This window comes from Myxocyprinus asiaticus, chromosome 40 (genome assembly GCF_019703515.2).
Source record: "Myxocyprinus asiaticus isolate MX2 ecotype Aquarium Trade chromosome 40, UBuf_Myxa_2, whole genome shotgun sequence".
In the NCBI taxonomy this organism is placed as follows: Eukaryota; Metazoa; Chordata; class Actinopteri; order Cypriniformes; family Catostomidae; genus Myxocyprinus; species Myxocyprinus asiaticus.
In genome coordinates, this window is record NC_059383.1 from 24,064,936 (window position 1) to 24,074,656 (window position 9,721).

A 9,721-nucleotide genomic window follows, 5' to 3' on the forward strand; every position below is an offset into this window, starting at 1 on the left:
AAACACCCCACAGCATGATGTTACCACCACCATGCTTCACCGCTGGGATGGTATTGCACAGGTGATGAGCGGTGCCTGGTTTCCTCCAGACATGACGCCAAACAGTTCAATCTTCATTTCATCAGGACAGAGAATGTTGTTTCTCACAGTCTGAGAGTTCTTTAGGTGCTTTTTTGCTAATTCCAAGCAGGCTTTCATGTGTCTTGCACTGAGGAGAGGCTTCCGTCTGGCCACTCTGCCATAAAGCCCAGATCGGTGGAGTGTTGCAGTGATGGTTGTCTTTCTGCAAGTTTCTCCCATTTCCACACATGATCTCTGGAGCTCAACCAGAGTGACCATTGGGTTCTTGGTCACATCTTTTACCAAGGCCCCTGACTGCTCAGTTTTGCTGGGCAGCCAGCTCTAGGAAGAGTCCTGGTTGTTCCAAACTTCTTCCGATTAAGCATTATGGAGGCCACTGTGCTCTTGGGAACCTTCAATGCAGCCAAAAAAAATTTGTCGCCTTTCCCAGATCTGTGCCTCGACACAATCCTGTCTCTGAGCTCTGCAGGCAGTTCCTTTGACCTCATGTCTTGGTTTTTGCTCTGACATGCATTTTCAACTGTGAGACCTTATATGGACAGGTGTGTGCCTTTTAAAATCATGTCCAGTCAACTGAATTTTCCACAGGTGGACTCTAATCAAAGTGTAGAAACATCTCAAAGATGATCCAGAGAAATGGGATGCACCTGAGCTAAATTTCAAGTGTCATAGGAAAGGGTCTGAATACTTATGTCAATGTGATATAAATTGTTTTTTCTTTTTAATAAATTTGCAGTTATCAAAAATGTGGTTTTTGCTTTGTCATTATGGGGTATGGAGTATAGATTTGTGTGAAGAAAAAAAAATAATTTACATTTCAGCATAAGGCTGCAACCAGTGGTGATTTTAGGGGGCGGCCTGTGGTGGCCTGGGCCACCCCTGAAATCTCATTTGCCACCCTGTGGCCACCCCAGAACTGATTGGTAGTTCATCTTGTTCATCAACATAAGAACGAGGAACCAACAGAAACACCTGTCAATCAAAGATGACATCACAGGTCATTTGTTGATTTAGAGCCACACTGACCCAGGGTCAGTTTTATATTTCTGACCATTATAGTAGTGGTGGGACTGAAGCTGTGTGAGCTGATCTTTGATCAGTGGGGGGAGGGGCAGGCAGCGGGCAGCCAGGCAGGTGCCTCAGGTCGCGGACAGCGGGCAGCGGGCACCAGGTCTGGAGTATAATGGTCGGTCAGAAGCACGAAGCTGACACGAGCTAGCGTCTACCTCCAACTTCCAATGAGTTGACGACGTCGATTTGTGGTCAAAAAGAAAGCTGTTATTTGAGAGGTATGTTCATCTAATCTAACGTTTAATTTATCCCGAATTTCCATGTGAATATGAAAACATTTTTTCATTGTTACAGTAGCTAGGTTAAAGAGTAAGCTAGACCCTACACCACATTCAGCATGTTATCTTTATATTGACATGAAATATGAAATGCCATGTTTTCTGATTTAATGTGTAAAGGTGTGTAAAGCGTTTTACAGATGTATATGTTCAATAGCTAAAGTTATATATATGGCTAACCTGTGTGTGAAATGGAAGGGTTTGTGCTGTGACTGTACTTTAAATCTTTACATGAGTTATTTATGAGCTCTTTATGTGTATTATTGGTCAGTCAGACCAATACAATCTTCAAAGTTTTTATACCTTATTTGACATTTTAAATATGCAGAGGTAGGGCAAATTGCACTTAAATGCCGCAAATGATTTGACTAACTATTTTATTTGGTAATATTCAAAGTAATCGATGCTATCAGAACATGTGGAAAATAAACCTGAGTAGACACTGTAAATAGAGTTTTGTTTTTTACTGTATACAGAGCTCAATCTGCAATTTTGGGGTTTCCAGACAGACACCTATAAGCCCTCGTAGCCAATTTCACACACTGATTTGTACCCAGTTTAACAATATTTCTGCTGGACAGTGCAGTTATAGCTAATAAATGAATGAATAATTGATTGAATGATTGATTGAATTGCGCCTCAATCGGTTATCACCTGTACTTGTATCTTTTTATGTTTATACACTATACCTGATGTTATACACAGATTAATTCTCTACAATGATAATAGCTCTTAAAAATGTGTAACTGACTTTTCCTAAACAATTACTGATTTAAAACTGGATGTTATGTTAAAAAAACCAGAGATTCCCAGAAACTGTAATAGGTTGAAATAGAACAGGAATAGAAAACTGTCAAATGTCAAAACAACAGTCTGATATTGAATACAAACAATTCAGTGAATGATAACATGAGTTTAAGAATTCATTTATTCTACATGTGTAGATGTTGAAGCAAAGCAATGCGATATTTACACATTTTAATCATGTGCCATTCATAAAGGTTCTCCCGGTATTGCCACCCCACACTAGGTCTGTGCCCCATCTTGGCCACCCCAGTAAAAATGTCCTGGATACACCACTGGCTGCAACATATTGTAACAAATGTGAAAAAATTCAGGGGTCTGAAAACTTTCTGAATGCAATTGCTTCAACTTTGTATACCTTCTTACAGAAGTACCACAGGAGTCCCAGCACACTGAAGAAGGCCATGTCAATGGGAACACAGGCCTGGAAGGGCTAAGTAAAGGAGAAGGGGAAATAGATGAGACTCGCAGTTGTCACAGTTGGAAACATCTTGACCACTAAACAGCTGGTTGTCCATCGAGGTCTTGCAGTTCTCTTCATGCTGCTGATACTAGCTGGAGGGATTGTGTTAAATGAGATGCTCACTGGATATCTCAAACATGCTTGATATGATGATTATTCGCCAAAATATTTATGTTCTTACCAAAGATTTAAGGACATCTGAAGAGAAGGGACAGTGGCTTCTTTGTGGGATGAGATTCTCATTCACATGATGTGAGGCTATACCAGTATTTAGTTAGATATTTGGTATTGATTAGCAAAGACAACTACACTTTCTTGAAATATTAACCAACCAAAGCACAGACTTGTGAAGGGAGAACAGTATGTGATAGAGCTTATTAGAACCACCAAACAAGCTTAGAAACGGGATTCTAAAATGCAGACTCTGCCCTGTAAATACAAAATGCAGTGACCACACATTTTGTAAAAATTTAGTTCAGACATGACAGTTCTCAGAATCAATTTTAAATTATTATAATGGATAAGACAAGTTAGTAGATTTAGTCTTGCATACTAGATCTGCTTACGGTGCTGTTGCTTTTGAACAATTAGATATACATACAATCCTCCTGAAGACACGTGATGATGGGGAGGAGGAGCGTTTCATGAATGAACTTAATTTTTTTTTTCATCTGAATCATTATATATGTAACAATCATTTTATTTGATCTGAATCATTATAACTGAAATCAGGTCTCTTACACTATGATCTGCCTGTAACAGACCAGTTTGGCTTGATTATGCTCAGTTTCAAAGAAAATAGTATTTTCTCAGTTTCAGTGGTGTAGTTACTGTGTTTTGGCTTTGAAGGCCAGGACTGTATGCTCAGCCATTCTGATTATTGATTTGTACGCACAATTAAATAGAGCCATTCAACCCAGTGTGAAAAGCCTGACAAACATTTTAAGTGTTGTGACATTGTGTTACATTTTGAAATATAATTTTTCAGCATTTAGTGTTGTCCAGCAATAGCTGTATGCAGGGTCCAAAATTAACTTTGTTGGCAAATTATTATTATTATTATTATTATTTTTAATTAGACCATAAATTATTTTATTACAAATATTTTCAAAGACATTATTTAGCTTTTTGTTTTTCTTTCACATTTGCAGCAAACAGTAAAGGTCATTGAAGGTCACTGTTGCTTTGGATAAAAGCATCTGATAAATGTATAAATGTAAATTAATGTTTTTGTGTTGTTGGTGAAACATAATATGTCACAAAAAACTGACACCCATCATTTTACTATGTAATACATAATGCATTTAATATACACTTTTTGTGAATTACAAATAGTTTTAATTTCACACTACACTGCCATGGTTAGCAGATGGCTGTCATGCAATTCAAAAAGTAATCTTCTGGGAAGAGTTTTTTTGTTCCTCAAATTTTTTTGTTTGCTTATCGCCAGTAATGTGTTGCCTTGCCAAATGGAGTTCCAGGGTGATGACAGGAAAAGACCTGGCTTCTGATGGTACATTTTCAGCCTGATCTCATGAACATTATGTGACTGTGTCAACATTTTTTTTTAATGAAATTACATGCTTCATTACACAGTTCGCAGCATTTTCCCAGTGAAATGTCCAGCGAGGAGCACCAAAACATCTGCAATGGTGATGGAATTGGACAATTTATTTTATTTATTTTTTTCAATTCCCAATGCGCTCTAAGTCCTCGTGGTGGCGTAGTGACTCGCCTCAATCCGGGTGGCGGAGGACGAATCTCAGTTGCCTTCGCGTCTGAGACCGTCAGTCCACACTACATTATAGCGACCACGAGGAGGTTAACCCAATATGACTCTACCCACCCTAGCAACCGGGCCAATTGGTTGCTTAGGAAGCCTGACTGGAGTCGCTCAGCACGCCCTGGATTTGAACTTGCAACTCCAGGTGTGGTAGTCAGAGTCTTTACTTGCTGAGCTCCCCAGGCCCCCCCAAATCAGACAAGGTTTTTAAGGTGAATATTATATTTAAGGCGAATAGATATATTAGATAACAGAATATTAGATATAGAATATTAAAGGTTTTAATGTGTAAGCCATACCTTCCTAACCTAAAACTTTAACCTAAACCTAACCAGTAGTGATCTAAAATCAAATGAGAGGTATACACAAAACAGACATCCTTACCCTTAAAGGGATAGTTCATCCAAAAATTCTCTCATCATTTCCTCACCCTCATGCCATCGCAGATGTGTATTACTTTCTACAGCAAAACAAATTGAAGAAAAATATCTCAGCTAAGTAGTTCCTTGAAATGCAAGTGGATGGTGATCAGACTTTTGAAGCTCCAAAAATCACAGACAGTCATTATAAATGTCATCCATATGACTCAGCAGTTAAATTAATGTCTTCTAAAGCGATACGAGTGCTTTTGGTGTGAAAAAGATCAATATTTATGTACTTCTTACTATTAACCATCGCTTCTGGTCAGCAGCCGTCTACGCATTCACAAGAGGGTGGAGTTCACGTGGTCTCTCGTGTCACATATTCACATTGGCGTGTTACGGATGTAATCTCACTTTTTTCTCTCAGTTGAGACATCCAGGATAAGCACACAAACGCACCATTTTGAGTAAACAAACAGATTTAAATATAGATCTAAACCAAAACCAACGATGCTTCTGTACAGCGTTCCTCCTACTCAGTTGTTAACAGCACTGCTCTCCAGGTGTGTCGCATTTGAACATGTCAATGCGATTATGTTGCACGCGCATACTGGTGCTGATTGGAAGTGATGCTTTATATTTAAAAAGTACTTAAATATCGATCTTTTTCACACCAAAAGTGATCATATCACTTTAGAAGACATTAATAACCCTGGTGTCCTGGCCAAATTCCTATCTATCATTGCCTCCTAATAATCTCCATCCCTGAATTGGCTACATCACGCTACTCTCTTCTCCACCAATAGCTAGTGTGTTGGGCGTTCTGGTGCCGTCGCATCATCCAGGTGGATGCTGCACACTGGTGGTGGTTGAGGAGATTCCGCCTATACTATGTAAAGCGCTTTGAGTGCCAAGAAAAGCACTATATAAATGTTAGGAATTATTATTATTAATTATTCATTTAACCTCTGAAGTTGTGTGGATGACATTTATGCTGATAGTCTGTGATTTTTGGAGCTTCAAAGGTCTGATCACCATCCACTTGCATTTTAAGGACCTAAAATATATTTTTCTATCTTTCTTCAAATGTGTTCTGCTGAAGAAAGAAAGTCATACACATCTGGGATGGCATGAGGGTGAGTAAATGATGAGAGAAATTTAATTTTTGGTTGAACTATCCCTTTAACTATCCCCTAAACCTAACCAATGGTGTGGGAAAAAATTGCTACATCAAAAGCACATTTTCTGAAGCAACCACATTTCGTATCACTTCTATGACACTTTCGTCTCATGTGTCATCATACATGACTGGCTGGGCTCGAACCACAGACTTCAGATTTCAACACTTCATCAGGTGAGCTACCACAGCTATCACATTGGAATAAGTGTGTAAATGTAGGTGGGTCTATAATACAAGTGTTAATATGTGTCGTTTTCAAATGAAGCATTACAGTCAAAGTGTTTTGATATCATAACAGCTGTCTGTGATAAATAGTGTGGAAAATAAGTGTTTATAAAGTCATAAGCAGCCGTTGTAGTCGGGATTTGTGTGAAAGTGAATAACACACACACAGTTGTTGGAGCACCTCTAGTGTTAATTTCATTTGGAAACTGCGGGAAACGTAGAACGTGGTACGTAAAAGTCAGTTTGCAAAAATGCAGTTATAATATCGTTTATTCTATGAGTCTAGGGGCTCTATTTCTGTGACAGCGCTAAGCACAGTGCTATGTGCAACAGCTTTGCGCTATGTCTTATACAATTTTTGTGCCAACAAAAAGTGCAAGTCGGCATTGGTGTGAGTGTTTGTGCTATCTGTGGGTGTGTGCTTGCAAACTGTGTTTATATTGTTTGTTAATGAAGAGGAGCAAAATGTAATTTGCTATTTTCATGAGAAATAGGTCATTGCGCTAAGACGTTTGAGAAGCATGTCTAATCTCAAAACAAAGTCTAAAATCACTTCCTGATTTTGCAGTTTGGAGACTTCACCAGCAGGTGGTAATAAAGTTCACGTTCAGTTTTATGAAATAAAAATGTATGAGATTTGTGTTAAACTTTCTAGAGTTCTAGACTTTCTATGGTTTATTTTTCAATTATTATTGTTATTATTTTGTTTAGGCTATATTTACAATTGTATTTATCATCTAATCTATATTCTTTTAGAGTGATTTTTAAGTCACAGCAAAAGAGTCTGTTGAAAGAAGTTGGACTGGATAAAATGTTAGGATTTTGGGAGGTTATGTATGATTTGTTTATAATATTTTTGTTTTGTTTGAAGTGTAATTTTAATTTAGAAATAGATATTTTTTATTTTTCCTATTTCAATAAATTAATTTTAATGTTTAAAGCAAAATCGACCGGTAGAAGAGAAGTGCGCGCACAAATCCACAGCCTAACCTGAAAGGCTGATACAATCAGTATTAATATTAGTCATGATTTGTGCATCAGTAGATTAAAATTATTAATAATACTTACATTCTCTGTAATTTAACGGAACGTACATCCAACACCACATTTTATGATATTCAACAAGAACTCAGTTAATGCACAAAGGAAGTCCATATTTCTGTTCTTCTAACTCGTTGCATACAGCCCATTTACATTACCGACTTCTTATGTATGTGTTGTTTTTGTATATATCGCTGATGACAGGCAATGGAATATATAATAGGACGCAGATGGTGCAATAACTGGAGAAGAACCTCCTAATTAAATTGCACTTGATCCAGCCCATTAGTGCTTTGCACATGCAATTGCGCCTAGACTTAGCGCATGCTTGCACGAAAATAAAAAACTTCATGGTCATGCCCACTGACTTTGCGTGTATGCTTTATGCTTAGCGCTGTAAAAAATAGGGCCAGGTTACAACTTTTTCACTGAGTTAGCTGTTGGAAAACTCACTGAGCTTTTCTTCAGTTGAGCATATGTCTTTTTCATTTGGGAAAAAAAAACTGCAAGGGTTTATTATGCATTTTCATTCACATTTTATGCTTGTCAAGAGTTAATTTTGGATCTTAGCTATATCTTTGTAACTTTCATAATGACGTTTGGCAAATGTCAGCTATTGCCTATGTGAGTGCATATGAAACCAAAAGGTCCTTTTTGTTGCAATGATGACCACAGGAAAGAAGGGTAAAAGATTTCATATAGTACATTTATAAAGTTACTGTTTCTAAGTCTATTTAAATTATTCAAAATTATTTTTGTCTTAAAATCTTCTGTCATGCAAAAAAACAAAAAACAAAAAAATGTCTCATAATAATGATTTATTATCTCACAATAATGAGAAACTTCCTCAATAATGACATAGTGTCTCATAATAATGAGAAGCTTTCTCTTAATAATGATTTATTATCTCATAATAACAACTTTCTGTATCTTATAATAATGAATTAGTATCTCATAATAATGACTTATCTCATAATAATGACTTAGTATCTCATAATAATGCAAAACTTTCTCTTAATAATGATTTATTATCTCATAATAACGACTTAATGTATCTCATAATAATGACTTAGTATCTCATAATAATGGCTTATAATAACGACTTACTACTGTATCTCATGATAATAACTTAGTATCTCTTAATAATGTGAAATGTTCTCATAATAATGACTTAGTATATCATAATTATGAAAAACATTCTTGTAATAAGGACATAGTATCTCATAATAATGACTTATCTCATGATAATGACTTATCTCATAATTATGACTTAGTACTGTATTTCATAATAATGACTAAGTATCTCATAATAATGCAAAGCTTTCTCATAATAATGACTTAGTGTCTCATAATAATGACTTCTCATAATAATGTGTCAGGTTTTGGTTGAGGAAAAGGCAGGACTCAACTGCAGAGTAAAGATTAGGGCTTTTATTTATTATATATATATATATATATATATAATTTTTTTATTTATTTTTTTGTTATAAAAATATAACAAAAACTACCTCGAAGGGGGAAAACAAACACAGTCCAGGGCGACAACACAATGACAGGCTGGGCTAGAACGGGGAACCAACAGAAATCCAACTGGACAGGAACACGAACAACAGAGACCTAACAGGGGACAAAAACACAAGCAACATCCCAGAACAAACTGCCGCCAGACAGAGCACAAAGGGAGATAATAAAGGGAGAGAAATCAGGAGGGAAATGAGGAAGGCAGGTGTAACTAATAAACTAATAATCAAACAGGTAACAAGGCAAACAAGAGGGCGGGGTTATCACTGAAGAAAAGACATGAATGCACAAGGAAATGAGAAAATACAAATCCAAGTGCATTCACATAACACGAGACAAAACACAAGTGTCTGGCCTCAGCCACAGAGTAAATAATCCAAACCAACCGAAGTGTCTGATTCCAGACGCAAGACATAAAACATACATGGAACACCTACATGTTAGGGCTCTGCCACAAAGGGGAAAAAAACCAAAACTAAAGGTAGAACCCTGACATAATGACTTATCTCATAATAATGATTATTATCTCATAATAGCGACTTACTATCTCATAATAATGACTTATTATCTCATAATACCTTAGTATCTCATAACAATACTTGATTATCTCATAATAATTACTTAATCACCAAAACAGAGGTATAGTGTCTTCACTCATTCCTATATTCCAGTCTGTCTCTACTGTAGTTTGTCTAATCAGCCCTGCAGTCACAGGCCATACATTTATGGAAAGGACGTGCACACTGCTTAACAGAAGCCACTAAGACACACATAAACAAAATGCAGCAATTCTGTCAAAGGGAGCTAATTAAACATTGCCGGATGATAGTATATCTCTAGTGGATAATATCTATGCTCAAAAATAGCCAGCACACAACAGGTTAAACTGGTGGCATTCATGTTTCTTCACAG